General features: G+C 43.8%; 1 protein-coding gene across 3 annotated transcripts in view; it reads left to right on the forward strand.

Annotated features, from left to right (window-relative positions):
* The window catches only part of furina (furin (paired basic amino acid cleaving enzyme) a), a 100,938-nt gene that overhangs the window by 11,833 nt on the left and 67,252 nt on the right, over nucleotides 1-21,853 (forward strand). The gene's annotated exons all lie outside the window — the stretch shown is intronic.

The raw sequence follows: 21,853 nt of genomic DNA on the forward strand, positions 1-21,853 counted from the left end.
TAGCCTTTTTTCTCAGCGAGTGTCATGAACTGATGATCTGACAGGAGCTTCCTGACTGGAACGCCCTTTTGGAGCGTGGGTGAGATGGAACTTTGAACAGTGCACATGAGGGAAGACAAACGTGTTGTGTCAGGAATGGGTCTCCCTCAGCAGCACCACAGCCTATTTTCTTCTTCTTGATGGATGTGAGATACAGTGGGAAGAACAAGTATTTGATACGCTGCCGATATTGCAGGTTTTCCCACTTACAAAGCATGTAATTTTTATCATAGGTACTCTTCAACTGTGAGTGACGGAATCTAAAACAAAATCCTGAAATCCCATTGTATGATTTTTAAGTAATTAATTAGCATTTTATTGCATGACATAAGTATTTGATACATCAGAAAAGCAGAACTTAATATTTGCTACAGAAACCTTTGTTTGCAATTACAGAGATCATACGTTTCCTGTAGTTCTTGACCAAGTTTGCACACACTGCAGCAGGGATTTTGGCCCACTCCTCCATACAGACCTTCCCCAGATTATTCAGGTTTCGAGGCTGTCGCTGGGCAATACAGACTTTCAGCTCCCTCCAAAGATTTTCTATTGGGTTCAGTTCTGGAGACTGGCTAGGCCACTCCAGGACCTTGAGATGCTTCTTACGGAGCCACTCCTCAGTTGCCCTGGCTGTGTGTTTCGGGTCGTTGTCATGCTGGTAGACCCAGCCACGAACCATCTTCAATGCTCTTACTGAGGGAAGGAGGTTGTTGGTCAAGATCTTGCGATACATGGCCCCATCCATCCTCCCCTCAATACGGTGCAGTCGTCCTGTCCCCTTTGCAGAAAAGCATCCCCAAAGAATGATGTTTCCACCTCCATGCTTCACGGTTGGGATGGTGTTCTTGGGGTTGTACTCATCCTTCTTCTTCCTCCAAACACGGCGAGTGGAGTTTAGACTAAAAAGCTCTATTTTTGTCTCATCAGACCACATGACCTTCTCCCATTCCTCCTCTGGATCATCCAGATGGTCATTGGCAAACTTCAGAAGGGCCTGGACATGCGCTGGCTTGAGCAGGGGTACCTTGCGTGCGCTGCAGGATTTTAATCCATGACAGCGTAGTGTATTACTAATGGTTTTCTTTGAGACTGTGGTCCCAGCTCTCTTCAGTTCATTGACCAGGTCCTGCCGTGTAGTATTGGGCTGATCCCTCACCTTCCTCATGATCATTGATGCCCCACGAGGTGAGATCTTGCATGGAGCCCCAGACTTGACCGTCATCTTGAACTTCTTCCATTTTCTAATAATTGCGCCAACAGTTGTTGCCCTCTCACCAAGCTGCTTGCCTATTGTCCTGTAGCCCATCCCAGCCTTGTGCAGGTCTACAATTTTATCCCTGATGTCCTTATACAGCTCTCTTGTCTTGGCCATTGTGGAGAGGTTGGAGTCTGTTTGATTGTGTGGACAGGTGTCTTTTATACAGGTAACGAGTTCAAACAGGTGCAGTTAATACAGGAAATGAGTGGAGAACAGGAGGGCTTCTTAAAGAAAAACTAACATGTCTGTGAGAGCCGGAATTCTTACTGGTTGGTAGGTGATCAAATACTTGTGTCATGCAATAAAATGCTAATTAATAATTTTTAAATCATACAATGTGATTTAGATTCCGTCTCTCACAGTTGATGTGTACCTATGATAAAAACTACAGACCTCTACATGCTTTGTAAGTAGGATAACCTGCAGAATCGGCAGTGTATCAAATACAGTTCTCCCCACTGTAAGTGTGCTTAAGAGAAACATTTCCTATGACATTATTAGTGCCTTTTTCTAGTTGGCTGCGACAAAGATGGTGGGAGAGGTAATTTCAAGACTGTGTTTGTCCTGAGAGGCAAGAAGGGTTTTCCATTCCTATCAAAAACAAGATCAGACTGCCTGTGGTGGCCATTCTCTACCAAGTCCATGCTCACCAAGCTTGCACCAGGGGCAGGTTTAGGGCAAGATAGCATTCAAACTCATCTCCCCGAGATGAGGATTTTGATCATTGTGGCTATAGTCATAATTTAGTTGTGAGGTATGTGGGTATAGTGCTAATTTCTACAGTTTTTTGGTTAATAGTTGTTTAATAACTAGACCCCTCATACTTTAAAACTGTAGAGTGCAAAGGGCTCTATAACTGATTTAAGTATTTAAGCCAGATTCGTATTGTCAAGTGCTATCTCTGAAGAGACGACTGGCAATGTGCACAGTCCCCACAAAATTAGGTGGAAAGGGAGTTTCTTATTTGACAAATCTGTGACCATACTAGATACACATTTTCCTCCAATCATTCAGACCCACAAAGATACTGAAGTTGAATCAAACATTTTTACACTCTTGTATCTGTTATGCGAAATACAGCAATGTGTGAACATAGCAGCAAGCCTAGTATCCTGTCGTCATGAGAAAAGGACAAACTGTTGTGAACCTAACTAATATTCATCTCTATTTTCTTGTTACTATTTAACATGATATTCAAATGCCTTTATCCCTTTAAAAGATGTGTGAAATGTTTACCTTTGTTTTTGCTTTTGTTATTTTTTTGCCGGACCGCGTAGACGGAGCCGAATGTCTCCTTACTGACTGAGTGAGTGACTGACTGACTGACTGAGTGAATGACTGACTGAGTGATTGAATTCCCCTTGTTAAATAGCGTAGTGGTTAGAGATGCGGGCTCCGTAAAAACAGGTCCCATGTTCACTTCCTGTAACAGTCAGAACATATTATGCTTGAGGTTCAGGACAGAAAAAACTTTGCTGGCTACAACTTTATGTAGCTACGAAGCCTAAAATAAAACAGTTCTGGTGGATATTTGGATTTGTTCTGGATAGACAAACACTTCGCTGGGCTTCACGATTCTCTCGTCTTTTCAAGTCAGTTAACGTTAGTGATGGCCATTTGAGGGTTCATTACTGTTCTTCTAGCAGCAGGATATTATGCTAGCAGTGCTAACTCAGATTTTCTTTTTCAAACTAAAAGCCATCATTGAATTATATGAGTTAGTATAGTTAACGATCTTGTCTGTACATTTTATGTTTAATGTCTGTTCCAATGTTATTCTTGTCTGTTCTTTTTCACAGACTAGATTGTTGACTATATTGCCGTATACATTTCAATTATGGCTTTTATTGTGATAAAGAAAATCTGAGTGCTGCCAGCATAATATCCTGCTCCTCAAATAACACTAATAAAGCCTTGAATGGCCATCACTAGTTATCGTCGCCTATATTGATAGATACTGTACCTATGTCTTTCACAAATGGCTAATTAGCTGTTAAAACGGCCAGTGGCAAGAGAGGATTTGTTCATAGATGCTATTTGTGGTGGAGGTAAACTTAATAAGAAACGTTACTCAGTTCAACACTAGTTAATGGTGTCTAACAAAATATTCAAACTTGGTATGATGTTAATGAGTGAAAATAATATAATGTGAAGAGTCTATACTAATGCCTGGAATTTGTGCAGCTTGCTGGTGTAGTGGTTAATGACAATGCCTTTCACGTGGGCGACCCAGGTTTGAATCTCGTGAGGGCAGCCATGATTAATGTGTTTTGTTGCGGTCCGGCTGAACTAGGCTTCTAATTTTCCACTTACTTGTACAATGTAAACAGAAGTATTCCATTCCAACAAAGCCCATTCGATTGAAATTGAATTAAAGAGAGATAAAGATGTATGACACAGACAGGGTGAGTGCATTGCTTGATCCCTTTGGATAACATAACATATGTGGGGGAAATAACTGGGGAACATTGCGAAATCACAGGAGCAAGCTAACAAAATGTTTGCAAGAAAATATGGCATGCCACAGATTGTATTCTGGTCTAAGGGATGGTTTGCAGATAAACCTAACCTTACCTCTGACTCTCCTGTATTTTGTTTAGGGGGTGTATAATGACAGGAACTGTTAGTGATGTGGGCATGTAGACTGAGGTGTGGCTGACTGATTGGTCCTAATTAAAAGGGAGACCCAGTTATTCTTCCTTCTCAGGAATCTAAGTAGGGTTTAATCAGCTTGCCCTGCCAGCCTGACCCGTGACCAGCCCTCACATGCCAGTGTGGTAGTTAAGTTACATCTGCAGCAGTCAGCTGGCCAACCAGGGACAGTAATGAACGTTTGGGGAGGGCGGTTGTGGGGGGGTGGGGGTGACCCCTGTTTCCCCTGTGTGTGACAGTAATTGAGGCGCTTGGTCAGAGTCGGACGTGAAGCCAGACATCCCACCCCGAGGCAGGCTTGACCTATGAGTCTCCGTTCTCTTTGTTGACTGATGTTAGGCCTCCTACATTTCTATAGAGTAGACTCCATCTTCACAGGGCATCCGTTTCTGATTACAGGCTCGCATTCTAACCAAAAGCATTTCTTACCGATCATCAGGAACGCTGTTTATGCTGCAAGACACAGACCATAGACTAATGTGTAATCTCACTGTGAAATAGCCATTAGCTTTGTTTTTACTGTATTTACTGGTAAGCCTTTAAATATGTGTTTGCCATCAGGGAATTAGGAATCCAGACATGACCATCATAGACATACTCAGACTGTGTCCAGGAAACTGTGAGAAGTGAGTGTGCTTGTGTGTCAATGAGTGAGTGATTGGCTGCTGAGTAGGTTTGTCCAATCATCATGTAAGGATCAAAACGTGGAAACTTAAAAAGCTACTTGGAGTCTAAATGGTGAAATACGTTTGGATTCACTCATTTGAGCAGAGACAAGTTTAGCTAATCTTCACTGGTCAGAGCAAAGATTTTTTACTTGGCTCTGATCCTTGCTCTGGCAAAAACAATATTTTTTTGTGCATAGTTTTAGCTGGCCTAGCTCTAGAACAACAGAGGGGCAGGGACATGCTCCACTGACATTACTTCTGCTTTTAGAAGTCCTCCATTTTAGCCAGGCAGATCCTGGAGATTAAGAATGAAATTTAGAGTTTTCTCTCTGTAGCACTGTGGTATTCAAGTCAGCCCAGACATTTAGATTACCCTTGGATTGCTTTGTGGACTCTTCTTGAGGAGTAAGGGCTCATTTACACTAGGAGACAGAGCAGAAAACTGTAGATACATTTGTTTTCTTTTGCATAGTCATTTCCCTAGCTCTTCAGTTTAAACTATCGTAACCTTTGAGATGATTTCAAACTGGATTCAAGGGATCAATGTACACAGCAACTTCCCTAGCCTCAAATTAGTTTCCACTATCTAGATGTTTTTATTTATGAGCTACTTCTGGTAGTTTATCTTAAAAATATTTGGCCACACAAAGCTGAATAATAACAATATACCCTCGTTTTCTTCCTCCACCTAAAAAAGTTCAAAGGTAAAGAATAGCCATAAAGCATATCCATCTGGCATAATGTAATTGTGATTTGACGTTTATTTCTTTGTTCTGTTTTTTTTTTTTTTTTAAGAAATTTGAATGAAGGGCTTTTTTGGAAATCAAAAGATCTGTTGCTTTTATGTGAATTAAGACATAGAAAGTTCATATCCTTTATACAACAATGTATAAAGAGATTTGTTTGAGATTTGTGATTTGCGTTTGAGAATGGTTTCAGCTCGTGGAAAATTCATAGCTTTTTCTTTATACATCAGTGCTGTTGCATCTGAGATGTGTTGAAGTGTGAGCAATATTTTGCATGCAATTTGGTTTGTCATATTAATTGGCACAAAACACATTAATTTCACATGATCGCTTTCTTGTTCAAACCACGAGTAGATCCTGACAGACTCTGACTTTTCTCTCAAAGGGGGTCATTTCAGATGGGACTAGCATAATTAGAGGACCTGTTCTTTTGTAGTAACATATACAGACGTGAGATGGACAGGATTGAAATTACAAATGTTTTAGTTTTTTTTATTAAGATATTGCCAGACATGTGAAATGAATCCTGTATGGATATAGGATCTAATCAGAAATGCCAATAACATTTTATATTCCTATAGCAACCTCGCAAGTATCCACAGAGTTTTTAATGGCCACGTTTGTTTCGTGATGTAAGCTCAAGACCGGATAATGTTGTATTGCATAATGTTACCGTTACAGCAACAACATCAGCCCACAAGGATAAGTGTATCTTTAATTATGCTAGTCATAAGCTATTAACAAGCTATTGCTTAACGGACGACTTGTGCAAGTTTTCACAGAAAAAGTCTCGAATCATCTTTGATATTTTTGTGCAAAGATATCCTAGTGTTAAAGGGCCATAAGGCAGCCAACATCAGGTGGATGTACTTTTTTAATACAAGCATGGGGCTGTTTCCCCTCTTCGGTTTGGACATAGTCTACTTTGCTTTAAAAGTGTACTGTATTTCTGACATGCATTGGATTCCAGTTGATAGGAAGAGAGTTGACTCTGTTATGCCATTAGCTTTCATACTGCATTAAGTGTTTGTGTGGGATAGAGAGATTCTGAATGTAACACCTACAGTGTGGCTGCTGGGAAACCACAGGATTTTCACAGAATGATGTTGCAACCATGTTAACTTCACATTCAGGTCAGTAGTTTCTAGATACCTCATCCTCTGTGTGTTTTGGCTTTGTGACGCACTGTGCGACCTTCATTCTTCTGTCATTAAATTCCTTTTTTCTAATCACAACTCTTAAACCAAGCCATAACTTTTGCCTAAAACACTTGTAAAATGTATTTTTTCTAAATGGGGACAGGAAAAAAATCCCCATTAGAAATGTTTCTTGGGGATGTACACAGCTTGGGGATGTATGCTACTGTTCAATAGTTGGGGGTCACTTAGAAATATCCTTGTTTTCAAAAGAAAAGCACTTTTTTTTTGTCATTAAAATAACATCAAATTGATCAGAAATACAGTGTAGACATTTGTCTAATTTGTAAATGACTTGTAGCTGGAAACAGCTTTTTAATAGAATATCTACATAGGCGTACAGAGGCCCATTATCAGCAACCATCAGTCCTTTGTTCCAATGAAACGACTGGCCAATACAAGGAAAATAATAAGATGAGCTAAAGAACACAGACACTGGACAGACGAAGATTGGAAAAAATGGCCAGCATCCCGGAGTCGCCTCTTCACTGTTGACGTTGAGACTGGTGTTTTGTGGGTACTATGTAATGAAGCTGCCACTTGAGGACCTGTGAGGCGTCGGTTTCTCCAGAAAAATCTGCCGTTTCCAGCTGCAATAGTCATTTACAACATTAACAACGTCTACACTGTAGACCTTTGAACGGTAGTCTATTTGTCCCCATAATATAGTTAGGTTATAAACACATGCATATGCCCACGCCCACGCACACGCACGCACACACACACACACACACACACACACACACAAGTGAATAACCCATTATGTGAAGAAGGGGGACAGCTAGGCCCTAATGCAGGAAGAGGCCTGCTCAGCTGAATGAAGTGTGATGTAATAAATTAGATGATTGGAGTATGGGAATGAGGGGAGGACTGAGGGTGGTGCTGTTAAACCCTTTGGGTGGTCTGTGTTGTAAGGTTAGGGTGGGGTGCTAAACCCTCTGGGTGGTGTTTGTAGTGCGGTTAGGATGGTGGTGTTAAACCCTCTGGGTGGTGTTAAACCCTCTGGGTGGTGTTAAACCGTCTGGGTGGTGTTTGTGGTGAGGTTAGGATGGTGGTGTTAAACCGTCTGGGTGGTGTTTGTGGTGAGGTTAGGATGGTGGTGTTAAACCGTCTGGGTGGTGTTTGTGGTGAGGTTAGGATGGTGGTGTTAAACCAGTCTGGGTGGTGTTTGTGGTGAGGTTAGGATAGTGGTGTTAAACCGTCTGGGTGGTGTTTGTGGTGAGGTTAGGATAGTGGTGTTAAACCAGTCTGGGTGGTGAGGTTAGGATAGTGGTGTTAAACCGTCTGGGTGGTGTTTGTGGTGAGGTTAGGATGGTGGTATTAAACCCTCTGAGTGGTGTGTGGGGTATGGTTAAGGTGTGGGTGCTTTATCCTCTGGGTGTTTTGGGTGGTGTTTGTGGTAAGGTTAGGATGATGGTGTTAAACCCTCTGGGTGGTGTGTGTGTGCGTGTGTGTTGTAAGGTTAGGATGATGTTTTTAAACCCTTGGGGAAGTGTGTGTGTGTGTTGTAAGGTTAGGATGATGTTTTTAAACCCTTGGGGAAGTGTGTGTGTGTTGTAAGGTTAGGATGATGGTGTAAACCCTGAACAGAGGCAATGCAGAACAATGACAACACCATATGAAGGAGACTACACAGAACGGTCACATCTGTTCAGCCAAAAATACATCAGTTATCTGCAGCACTGGTTCATCACGCCAGCATTAATATGCATTAACTTTATACATATTAATGAAGGCGTGATGAACCGATACTGCAAAACAGTCATGCAGAAATGAAATGATCCCTTTTTGTGGAGAGAGACCCTCTGTTGAAATAGGCATACTTAATTATCTTTTTGATGCAGCGAGGTTCGGTGTTTCATCCGTGGCCAGACGTCGTCGTAGAGCTCTAATCAGTTATTCTGCCTTCCCTGGAATAATGGCAGGCGAACATGAGGGTTCCAGTTGCCTGAGCAGGGCCTGTGAGTAATGGCATGCCCCAGCCGTGGTGTGGGGCTGGCAGGGCTGGCCTGGTGAGGGCAGGTGTTGTTTGGGAGTGGAGTGAGGCTGGTAGGATCACATGCTGCAGCTGACCGGGTTTTACGAGCCCCTGATTGTCCTTGTCGAGACCCCTGGGACTCAGCAGTTCGAGCCCCAGGCTGGGTTTTACAGCAGTGAGCCACTCTGATGTCCCTGTTAAAAACACAACCACCTTTTTCTTATTTCACTGTTGTAGTTGGCCCGCTGTTAAACGCGGATTAGGCCCGTAGCCAAATGGCCCGAGAAGATATTATTTTCCTTGTTGCGTGTTAGAGCTCTGGTAGTAGTAGTAGTACTTGTTTGTCAGCTTGGTGTCGGTCTTTTCCCTGTTCCTGGCCGTCCTCAGGCATCTCTACTCCATCACTGCTTCAGCTCATAAAACCTGCAATGTTGTTGATGAAGCTCCGAATCCTGCTATTAAACCTGTGCCCCTGCTGGAATATGGTGCTATTTTAGGGCCGTACCTTGTCTCGTGTGGTTTACTGGCCTTCCTAATGGTCTCCTCTCTCCTGTCCTCCTGATTAAAGACATCCATCCAGTGTCAGTGACTGTCATTATCCAGGGATTAGCTTTCAACCTGGCTATAATTACATAGCTGACCCTTTGGCATTGTAATTGGTTTGGGTTAAATCGACAGGCAGAAGTTACACACACCTGCATGGCGTGAGCTGGGTGGAAAAGCTGGTGTTTGGGTGGGTCTTTTTTTTTTTTTTTTAAATGCCACGTACTTTTGTAGTTCCCAGGTATTCAGAAAAAGTTTTTGCTGTTTTTCTTCAAGGATGTGAGGCAAATGCCTTGCTACTGAGGTATAGATATTTAACACAACCTGCCTTTCCGGTCCCATTTCAATCCATGCCAATGTCTCTTCATTATCTATGGACAGATCTGGGAGGTAGGAAGCAGATTCATAAATAAATGCGTCATTTCCTGCGCACTCGCACATGCACACACTTCAAGGTGGAATCCAGCGTTTCTCAGAACTCCGCTTCCTTTCTTCTTGACGAACAGTGTAGTTTCTGTCACTGAAGGCGTAACATCCTGTTCTAAGGGTCACCCTTTTCAGAGAAGGCCCCATCTCTCCATCTCTGTGATGTTTTCAAGGGCTGCGGCCTTTAACCTCCAACTCTGTGTCTGCGTTGTGTTTAGAGGGGCATACTGTTCTCATTCTGTGTTATTTGGAACCACAGTTCACAAGTTCCTGTGTTGAACCCATCCATGTCTTAATAGTCTCTATCTCTGCCATCATGTGTAGGGCTGATTCTAATCAGTGCTAGTACAGACCAGCTTCATGACTGGGCATGACTAGCGTGACTGTAGGACCGATTTACAGCAGTTTCCTGAAGGCAAGGCTAACTATGCCAAGCCCAGGACTTCCCATATATCCAGACAGGAGGTCTTTCTGTTCACTGCAGGCATCCAGAGTGTTTCTGTTGGATTCCGTGTCTATATAGTTCCTGTTTTAACTGTAGTTTTCTCCCTTCCGTCTGAAGTCTCTCTGATCTGTCCCTGTCCCAGGCTTCCCAGAACTTCTACATGAGTTCAGTGGGTTTATGGAATGTCCTCTTCGGTGCAGATATGGACATTAAAGGGGGTCTAGGATTGTACAAGCACCCATTCTAAGGGGTGCCAAATCACTGCTGGGTTTATATGGCCTTTGGCTTATTTGCGCTGTCAGAACTCCCAGGACCTATTGTAAGTCGCCAAGCATGGTGAAGAGAAGATGGGCGCTGCAGAAAAAACTTTCATATGCGCACATATATTACATGCACACTCTTTACTATGTTGGCTGAAGTTGGTTTTGATTAATGGTTTTGCGAAAGATTCCCATGTTTCAAGTCTTACTGAGGGGAATCTTGAACTATATAAATACAGTCCAGTGTTCATGGGAACTGTTTTCTGTGAGTTTTTCCAACTTGTGTAGTCTCTCTGCTAGCTGCTGGGCCTGGGCTGCTGTACCAGTGATAAATCATCTCTGACCCTTTTGTTTGACTCTTCATGCTTTCACTAGCCCCCAAAAATGTCGTTCCAATGCATGGCTAATGTGAAACAGAAAACCTCAGGCTTGAATAAGAGAGGCTGGACTCACAGACCCCGTAATTGGTCCCTGGGCAGCCCAGGCTATCGGCTGTGAGGCTATAAATGGTTTGAAGTGATTGGCTGGAAAGCGATGAATGAGGAAGTGATTGGGCCAGGGAGGATGGGAAGGAAACTGCAAGAGCTGATTTTGTTGTGAGGAGCCGCTCAACAGAATTGGGCTCTGCTCCATACAGGTGCTTCCTCTGTGCAGCACCAGGTCAGCATCTAAACACACCCCAGTCGCGGTCCCCGACCTCTTCATTGAACCCCTCTCAAACACAAACTCCTTTTTCAATCCTCTACTCCCCTTTCCTCCTGGAACAGCTGTTAGCGCCCCCTGTGTAGTGAGGTGGAATATATTGCAAAATAGTCAAGCTTTTCCTCCTTGTGGTAAATATTGCGTCACGGGTTTGCAGTGTTTTGCAACACTTTGCACTTGTGGAGAATCATTCTGTAACTGGTGTGCGACTGTGCCCCCAGGCCTAGTTGAGTGTGGCGCTTCTACAAAGCCAACGCAGGACCCCTCTCCACGGGAGTCGTCCGTTTGGGCTGTGGCCAGTCTCCCCTCATCTCCTTAGGAACCATTTGTGTGCCTCAGCAGAGTACTTCCTTTTCTTTTCCTCCCTCCGTTCTCTGTTCCCCCTCTGCGCTGTGTCCTCAGACCCATCACATGGCACTCGCTTATTTCTGAGGAAATGTAATAAAGTTCAGAGATTAACCTGTCTTCACTGTCTGCCAGAGATGGACTGACAGAAAAAGGTACTTGAGAAAGAGGATGGAGAGCAATCCTTTTTATTTAATTTTTTCAGACATCGTCCTGATTGTCAAGCATACCTCAGCCCCCTCTCTCAATTTATGTTAATGAAACCTTAAAAATAGGGAAACTCTATATGCCATGTAAATAAAGAACTCCAGCCATACTGATGACTGCACAAATAAGTTGAGCAAGCAGAAAGGGAATATCTGTCATTTGAGTGCTATGCATTTGTTTTGCTGTGGGTGTGTGGGAGTAAGCCCTCAGAGTGGATGATACTACTGTGGCCAAGCTAACGCTTTGATGATGTTGAGTTGTCTTTGGCACCGGGTGAGCAGCATGATTGACTGTTGTGTTCCAGAGTTAAGGTATTTAACATTCTGAGGGTTTTCAGACCACCAATAACTTTATCTAACGGTTTTATCTATCCGTTGATAAGCTTTAAGACAGAGCATTATTTAAGAGGCAAATTATTTTATCCAAAACCATCCTTAACTGGACCTGTCGAAACAGTCAGTAGCCAATGGGAAACATCTTTTTGGTTCTGCCTGAAGAGACATGACTGGAGTATGATGTAAACCTCTGGACAGTGCTGGGCTGGACGCCCCATGCCTCTCCCAAATAAAAATAATTCTCCAGAAACTGACTAGTTGTGAGTCCAGCTGGGGAGCAAGCAGATGTCTGGAACCTACAGCAGAGGAGTGGATCGCCTGGACCTACAGAGGGCCAGGGGTCATGGGAACTCTCCCTCAGGACATGGACAAGGGTGGGGACGGGGTGGGGGCTGAGCTGGAGGACTGAGGTGAATCACTGACAGGTTACAGGGCTGTAAGCGGAGCCAGACTTGCTGAGGGCTAACACACTCACTAACCCAGTAAACAGGCTGTGCAACTAACTCTGTGCCCTTGTTAGACCTGTCTTCAGTCTAAAAAGGAGTGGTATGTACTACAACTCCCCTAAAGCCATTGTTGGAGACAGTTACTGAATTGTAGATTCTGTGTCACATTCAGATGATATGTGGTTTTCTCTGTGTCTAAGACAAGGTAAGGCACAAACAAAACTCAAGGAACATGAAGATGTCTACTGATGTTAGCTAGCAGCTATGTCAGCCCCAGTGGCGTAAATTAACAACAAGTGGTTAACTTGGAATTTGATTGCTGATATACGTTTATTAACTTGGCTGTCCCATCTGAAGTTTCTGCTAAATGCGCTTTAAATACAGCTTATGGCAATTTTTTCATCTGAGCATTAGCCTTCTACAAGCAGATGTGCTATTATCTTAGTCTGTTCCAATTATTCAACAATAGTTTCATGTGTGGCTGTAGGCTAAAAATGTACTCACCATGGATTATTATCATAATGAAAGAACGGACGTTGTCAAATTTTGTGTTATACTGCAGCATGAACGTTGCACAAATTCTCAATGAAAAACGGATTAAACCAAAATATACTTTCTTTTTACAAGCAGTTGCCTAATTCCGCCACTTGACACTGCAAGCGCATGGTCATGCCTGTGTGGAAATCTACAGACATTCTCAGACAAACATTCATGCCGATAAATCCCACACATCCCCAGCATGGTTTACAGACTAGTCTAAATGAGCCCTCCGGATCTCCGTTCCCGAGCAGCTGAGGGACAAGGATATGTAAGGCTGCTGCTGATGCTTGGGGAAATGCACAGAGCTGTGTATTAAGAATGCAAAACTGGTGCTTGAAAACTGCCAGTCACACCAGAAACACTTTAGAAGGATGTGGTAAAGGATAAAGCGAATGGGCAGGGATGGTTAAAGTGTCTTGCGTTGCTGGCAGCTGGAGCTGGGTCCATTGTTCAGTGTTGTGCAGGCTCCCTCGTGAATGGTGTCGGCTTGTGTTCAACGTATTGTTCATTGGTGCTGGATCTAATGTCACGGACCATCTACCTGCGACGGGAACCACTCACTCCCTTTAACCGGGTCCGGTTTGAAGCGCTTACGTGCGCTGTCTGTCTGGCTGTGGAAGGTGGAGTTACTGCTTAGTCTGTTTTCGAAAGGTCACGGCTCGGACCTGATAATATAACGAATACCATCTTAACAGTCTGTTAACCAGCTTAAGGGCTGTGTTGGTGTTGGGGGAGTGCTGGGTTTTTATGACGTCTGGTCATAAAGGGTGTTTCCCTGTAACAGGAGCTATGGCGGTGTGTGTGGGTCGGTGTGAATTTGAGCTGTCTTCTCTGGAACAATGTTACAGTGTGGCCGGGCTGGATGACGTCACACGGGGCCTCAGGGCTACAGGGCGGAGTGAGCTGAAATGTAACCTGGGTATCATTTTCCCCTGATCTTACCGCGTTACGGACGTTCTGCTGCTATATTGTTACATGATGAATAAATAATCCGGTTGGCTATGGATTCGCGGCGACCGACTCCTGTCCAGGCGTACGCGCACCCGGGTCTGCGTTGTGAGATGGGCTGGTGTGTTTTTCATGCACGCGGTTGGCTTCTGGTGTTGTCCTGCCCGCTGCTAACAACACCCAGATAAGACTGCTGGAGCCTCCCTGTTAATGTGTCCCTCTACGTTTCACACTGTCTTCCTATCTCTCCCCACCACCCTCCACCTCCCCCTCTGTCAGTACCCTCCACCTCCCCCTCTGTCAGTACCCTCCACCTCCCCCTCTGTCAGTACCCTCCACCTCCCCCTCTGTCAGTACCCTCCAGCTCCCCCTCTGTCACCACCCTCCACCTCCCCCTCTGTCAGTACCCTCCACCTCCCCCTCTGTCAGTACCCTCCACCTCCCCCTCTGTCACCACCCTCCACCTCCCCCTCTGTCAGTTCTGCACCTTCCGCTCTTCAGTCTGTTTCACTGCCCTTTATGGTGAGCGGGAATTATTCTCTCTCTTGACTAAAACCAAAGAGAAAGCAATCCACATTTTATTTTTTTGTCTTTAAATAGTTGGCTATTGCAAGGCAGGTCAACTCTGTCCCTAGAAGGCTGAAACACTTCTGGTATTGCAAGGCAGGTCAACTCTGTCCCTAGAGGGCTGAAACACTTCTGGTATTGCAAGGCAGGTCAACTCTGTCCCTAGAGGACTGAAACATTTCTGGTATTGCAAGGCAGGTCAACTCTGTCCCTAGAAGGCTGAAACACTTCTGGTATTGCAAGGCAGGTCAACTCTGTCCCTAGAGGGCTGAAACACTTCTGGTATTGCAAGGCAGGTCAACTCTGTCCCTAGAGGACTGAAACACTTCTGGTATTGCAAGGCAGGTCAACTCTGTCCCTAGAGGGCTGAAACACTTCTGGTATTGCAAGGCAGGTCAACTCTGTCCCTAGAGGACTGAAACATTTCTGGTATTGCAAGGCAGGTCAACTCTGTCCCTAGAGGGCTGAAACACTTCTGGTATTGCAAGGCAGGTCAACTCTGTCCCTAGAGGGCTGAAACACTTCTAGTATTGCAAGGCAGGTCAACTCTGTCCCTAGAGGACTGAAACATTTCTGGTATTGCAAGGCAGGTCAACTCTGTCCCTAGAAGGCTGAAACACTTCTGGTATTGCAAGGCAGGTCAACTCTGTCCCTAGAGGGCTGAAACACTTCTAGTATTGCAAGGCAGGTCAACTCTGTCCCTAGAGGACTGAAACATTTCTGGTATTGCAAGGCAGGTCAACTCTGTCCCTAGAAGGCTGAAACACTTCTGGTATTGCAAGGCAGGTCAACTCTGTCCCTAGAGGGCTGAAACATTTTTGGTATTGCAAGGCAGGTCAACTCTATCCCTAGAGGGCTGAAACACTTCTGGTATTGCAAGGCAGGTCAACTCTGTCCCTAGAGGACTGAAACATTTTTGGTATTTCAAGGCAGGTCAACTCTGTCCCTAGAGGGCTGAAACATTTTTGGTATTTCAAGGCAGGTCAACTCTGTCCCTAGAGGGCTGAAACACTTCTGGTTTGCATCCTCTCCTTATAATGGGTGACTAACTGACCTGGAACAGTTGTGTGTGTGTGTGATCATGTGTCCATTAGAAACTTTTGGCCCTTGGTTCTGATGGAGTCCTGCCCTGGCCTGTAGACCCTGAGGACTTAGAGTCAACAAATTACTGTCCACATAATCAGTGGCCCGGCTACCCTTACTTCTTGTTCTGACCAAACACTGTTCCACGCGCACATTCGTTATTTGTTCTCAGCAATGGGTCTGGATTTGAGTTCCTCTGCAATGATATAACGTAAACACATTCTAACATTTCTGATTGGTCAGAGAAACTCACAGGTTAGGCCAGAGATGGAATAAATGTGGGTGAGTCAGCGTCTTAAAATGTAGAAATATATTATAGTATAATTGGTTAGAGATGATCCAATTACTCTTTTTTTTGAAACACCCCTCATTTTGACATCACCTTCAACACTGGAAATTATGCAGTCGAAAAGGCTTCATAATATAAATGTGATTGAATGAGCAGTGAAACAATTCAGTTTGATTCGTCCAGGAAAGACAATTATTGATTTAGTTATAATGTTTGAACTTAAGAACACAAAATTGTTCTCTCTGCTAACAAGATGTTATTTCACATGTTATTTCAGCATTCCTGAAACATTATTTTGTGGAAATATAATTGAGTCTCTTGAGACATTAGGTGAATTGATAATATTCAATAACTATATCGTTTTGGTGTTATTTCACTATCTTGTTTATTATGTCTGTGCGTGTGTTTCTTCCTCCAGTCAACACTTGGGGTGGGTTTGGAGAAATCATACAGCTGCAAAGTTTGCCAAGCAGTATCATTTCACCTTCCTTAGACTCATAGTACCATCACAAGCACTACTCCATTACCTACGAAGTACACCCAGTAGACCTGGATTTGTTTTTAAATGGTTCCAGTAATGTCTTGGCATTGTTCCAACTTCACAGAAATCATTATTTGGAGAACATTTTGCTCCTGAGTACCCAGCACAGTTGTTTTGATAGTATTTGTTGTCTTAGCCCGGTGTTGTGTAATTATCAGACTGCCTTATTAAGCTGACAGCCTAGTCAGGATCGGATTCTGTTTCTCTGAATAGTCATTACACTCTTCACTCACTTTGTCTGGAAACATTACTCACTTTGTCTGGAAAACCATACAACGTTTTGATCTTGACAACGCAGGGATTCATTTAGGGGAACAGACAGGAACACAGTTACTAAATCTTGTTAGAAAATCACATTGGAAAATGATTTAGGAGGCTGTATCTATTTATGTTTTTGTGGGGATACGTGTTTATGTGTGTGCCTCCTGTACTATATTTACAGTACAATCAGTTGCAGTGATGCATTTAACTCCTCGTGAATATATTTAGAGATGCAGATTTTCCATGAAGGGACAAGCTCACCCCCCCCCCCCCCATCGCTGTTGCCGATACACACCCTGTTTCATCAGTTGTTACTGACAGTTCATTCTCCACCTCACAGTTCTTTGAAGATTTGGCTCATACTTCCAGTTTGATTTAATAGAGAATTGAACGGTTGCTGTTGAAGCCATCTTTTATTCTGTTGAGTGTGTGTGTGTGTGGAGCTGTTATGATGCCATATGTCAGAGAAAGGTTGTGTGCAGTGGTTTTTGTCTTTTTACAGTAGGGTGTGTGTTTAGTTGTAGGGACTACTGCTTGTGACTGGATTCATTTTATGTATTTAGCGTGTATAATCCACGTCTGTGTGTATATGTGGGTCCCCACAAGGATAGTAAAGTCTGACAAATCTGTCCACACAAGGTATTTTTTAATCAGGTCCCCACTGGTGAAAAGTGTGATTTCAAGGGGCTTATTGTTAGAATTTAGGTTAATTTTAGGTCTAGGCATTACTGGTTAAGTGTAGGGTTAGGAGTTATGGATAGGTTAAACTCGACTAACAAATTTTTCTTTGCGTTAAGGTATGGGTTGGGTTAGGTTTAGAGTTATTGAATAGGGAATCTGGGTTAGGTTTAGGTCTCAGGTCCCCAGGAGGATAGAACAACAAATGTGTGTGAGTGTGTGTGTGTGTGTGTGTGTGTGCGCATGTGTGTGACTATTGTCTTCCATTTAAAGTGTGTGTCTGAGTCCTGGGAGAGGTAACCTATTCATCTAGGTCTGTAGCTGGTGGCTGGTTTGGCTGAGAGAGCAACATCAGACTGAGGCAGGAAGATAGCAGGGTTATAATTGTTAAGTCTCCGTTCGCTCTCCTGCTCTCTTTATGTTTCTCTTCATTATCCCTTTCTTTCCTTACACTCTTTTCTCATCTCTCTTTTTCTCCATACTCTCACTCACTTTCTCATCTCTCTTTCACTTCCTTCCTCCATTCTGGGCTGAGGTCCAGACGTGGCTCTGCCCACTGTGCTGTGGTGAAAAGGGAGACTCAGACTGAAGTCTCTCCAGTTTCTCTGGAGGTCCAGCTCCCTTCATTCCTAGACTTGCTTGTACGCAAAGTAGACCACAAGCCCTGCAATTTATCTCGGATGTGAAATAGCTGAAATATGCATCCCCCTGCGAGGGAGCTTTCACAACTCTTCATTTTGACCTCCATGCAGGTCAGTCTGCCAGCTCCCCCTGGTCTGCAGACCCATAACACTGTGCTCTGCAGACCCATAAATGTGTGATCTGAAGAACCATAACACTATGCTCTGAAGACCCATAATACTGTGCTCTGAAGGCCCATAACACTGTGCTCTGGAGACCCATAACACTGTGCTCTGAAGACCCATAACACTGTGCTCTGAAGACCCATAACACTGTGCTCTGAAGAACCATAACACTGTGCTCTGAAGAACCATAACACTGTGCTCTGAAGGCCCATAACACTGTGCTCTGGAGACCCATAACACTGTGCTCTGGAGACCCATAACACTGTGCTCTGGAGACCCATAACACTGTGCTCTGGAGACCCATAACACTGTGCTCTGGAGACCCATAACACTGTGCTCTGGAGACCCATAACACTGTGCTCTGGAGACCCATAACACTGTGCTCTGGAGACCCATAACACTGTGCTCTGGAGACCCATAACACTGTGCTCTGGAGACCCATAACACTGTGCTCTGGAGACCCATAACACTGTGCTCTGGAGACCCATAACACTGTGCTCTGGAGACCCATAACACTGTGCTCTGGAGACCCATAACACTGTGCTCTGGAGACCCATAACACTGTGCTCTGGAGACCCATAACACTGTGCTCTGGAGACCCATAACACTGTGCTCTGGAGACCCATAACACTGTGCTCTGGAGACCCATAACACTGCTCAAAACCTGCCCTGGACAAACACACTGAGCAATTCATCTGAATCCTGAGACAACTTCTCTATATTGTTGGCTTGTTACGTGTGTTTCTGTATTCGCTCACAGTAGTTTAGCGGCTGATTTATGATGCTGCATCTTCCGGATATTGAAAGCATAGTTCTTCTGTTTGCATGTTTACAAGCTCAGCCTTGGAGGGTAGAGGTGATGTGTCTCTGTTATTGGCTGGTTGTTGGGGGATGAGTGTGAAAACCTCTGCTGAGAGAACGGTGTGCAGTGCATGTACAACCAATGACATCTTCCTGAGATTGAGTTTGGGTGGCCGCGCGTCACTGGGATACTACAGGTGCTGGTCATAAAATTTGAATATCATCAAAAAGTTGATTTATTTCAGTAATTCCATTCAAAAAGTGAAACTTGTGTTATATTCATTCATTACACACAGACTGATATATTTCAAATGTTTATTTCTTTTAATTGTGATGATTATAACTAACAACTAATGAAAATCCCAAATTCAGTGTCTCTGAAAATTACTTAAGACCAATACAAAAAAAATATTTTAGAAATGTTGGCCAACTGAAAAGTATGAACATGGAAAGTATGAGCATGTACAGCACTCAATAGTTGGGGCTCCTTTTGCCTGAATTACTGCAGCAATGCGGCGTGGCATGGAGTCGATCAGTCTATGGCACTGCTCAGGTGTTATGAGAGCCCAGGTTGCTCTGATAGTGGCCTTCAGCTCTTCTGCATTGTTGGGTCTGGCGTATCGCATCTTCTTTTTCACAATACCCCATAGATTTTCTATAGGGTTAAGGTCAGGTGAGTTTGCTGGCCAATTAAGAACAGGGATACCATAGTCCTTAAACCAGGTACTGGTAGCTTTGGCACTGTGTGCAGGTGCCAAGTCCTGTTGGAAAATGAAATCTGCATCTCCATAAAGTTGGTCAGCAGCAGGAAGCATGAAGTGCTCTAAAACTTCTTGGTAGACGGCTGCGTTGACCTTGGACCTCAGAAAACACAGTGGACCAACACCAGCAGATGACATGGCACCCCAAACCATCACTGACTGTGGAAACTTTACACTGGACTTCAAGCAACGTGGATTCTGTGCCTCTCCTCTCTTCCTCCAGACTCTGGGACCTTGATTTCCAAAGGAAATGGTAAATTGACTTTCATCAGAGAACATAACTCAGCAGCAGTCCAGTCCTTTTTGTCTTTAGCCCAGGCGAGACGCTTCTGACGCTGTGTCTTGTTCAAGAGTGGCTTGACACAAGGAATGCGACAGCTGAAACCCATGTCTTGCATATGTCTGTGCGTGGTGGTTCTTGAAGCACTGACTCCAGCTGCAGTCCACTCTTTGTTAATCTCCCCCACATTTTTGAATGGTTTTTGTTTCACAATCCTCTCAAGGGTGCTGTTATCCCTATTGCTTGTACACTTTTTTTCTACCACATCTTTTCCTTCCCTTTGCCTCTCTATTAATGTGCTTAGACACAGAACTATGTGAACAGCCAGCCTCTTTAGCTATGACCTTTTGTGTCTTGCCCTCCTTGTGCAAGGTGTCAATGGTCGTCTTTTGGACAGCTGTCAAGTTAGCAGTCTTCCCCATGATTGTGTTGCCTACAGAACTAAGCTGTTTCTCAATGTCAAGGAAGGATCCTTCGAAGCCAGAATTTGGAGGATGCTACGTCATCGAAGTCCGTCGAAGGACCGTTCCAATGTCGAGGATCCTCCGAATCCCACCAAGGACTAAGTCCTTCGTTCTGAGAATTTCCCATAGACGGCAAAGGATGCATATGTGTCCTATATTACCCACAATCCTATGCGCACGGCTTTGCCAGCTCGTAAAAAAAAAAAAGCCAGACCTAACTGACGGGGCAATATGCTTTTAAATGTAAGTATCTTTTGTTTAGTGTTTAACGTTACCGTACCTTTGTTAAAACGGTAGTACATAAAAATAAAGTTTAACGTTTAAATGCCAGTACAAATTACTATTGATAATTAGCTAGATTCCTCACGAGCTAATGGTAGGCTAGCTATCTAGCTAACTGAACCGAACCGGACCTGTCATATTAGCTAACAGTTGTTAGCTTGGTTGCCGTCACCGGCATTTCTTTTATAAATCACTAGACGAAGATGGGACGAAGGCGGGCCTTTTCACTGACGTAATGACGCAATGACGTGCACTTGGTAGCCTGTTCCATTGTACGTGTTCTTCAAATGCTAAGGAGGAGCCTGGCCTAGCCTTTGAAGGATCCTTTGATCAAAATTAGCCACTTTAGGTATGTGTTAGAACTTTTAAATGTGCACATGGCTTTATTCTATGACTGAATACAATACTTTTGATTGGTGTGAACCCCTGAGGTGTTTAGGTTAGCCCTGCTGTCACCTCCCAATGCTGAGCTGCAGGGTCCCTGGGGGCCACCAGAGTCATTCCACCTCAAAAAACCAATTTCACACCCAAAATCTTATATTCAAATCAGCTGTGCAATTTGTAACGCATAGGATTAGCATTCCTGAAACATTATTTTGTTGAAATATAATTGAGTCTCTTGAGAAATTAGGTCAATTGATAATATTCAATAACTATATAGTATATAGTATGAGAATACCTGGGTATTGCGGCTTATTTAATCTCAAGTAAGGTCTGGGGTAATTACACAATTCCTGGTGAACAAGAAATAATTGGATGCCCATAACATGACAATCTCTTGTAGCAAGCGTCTCCAACAACTGTAGTAAATCAAAGGAATCGAAGGGTTTTCATGGAACAACAGGATATGAAAACTTTGGCCAGAACCCTGTGAAGGATGTGCAAGCACAAAGACCCTTCCATAAACCAACAACTTCTCTCACTTTTTTCCATACACAATCCAACAGTGCGAAAAGTTTGCAGTGATACATGCCCTTACATTTGACTGGATGTGCAAGCATCCAATTTTCTGGTTTCCTTCTTTGATGATTAGTACTGCATTGGAATGGCTGATAATGTGGACAAGAAAAAAAGCATCCCCTTCAGCAATACAGGGGTAATCCACCCAAAACCGCACTGGCAACTGGTGCAAATATAGAAGAACAATATAGGGATGCGGTTTGATAATGTTCAGTGTTATCAAGCAACATGTGACGTGATTTGTTGTTGAAATCTCAGCTCCACAACAAAACACAACAATGTTCATCTCCACACCAAAGACAGTAACAGCGTGGTCATCAGGGTAGGGTTGTTGTGGGACCTAAGG

This window comes from Esox lucius, chromosome 2 (assembly GCF_011004845.1).
Source record: "Esox lucius isolate fEsoLuc1 chromosome 2, fEsoLuc1.pri, whole genome shotgun sequence".
Lineage (NCBI taxonomy): Eukaryota > Metazoa > Chordata > Actinopteri > Esociformes > Esocidae > Esox > Esox lucius.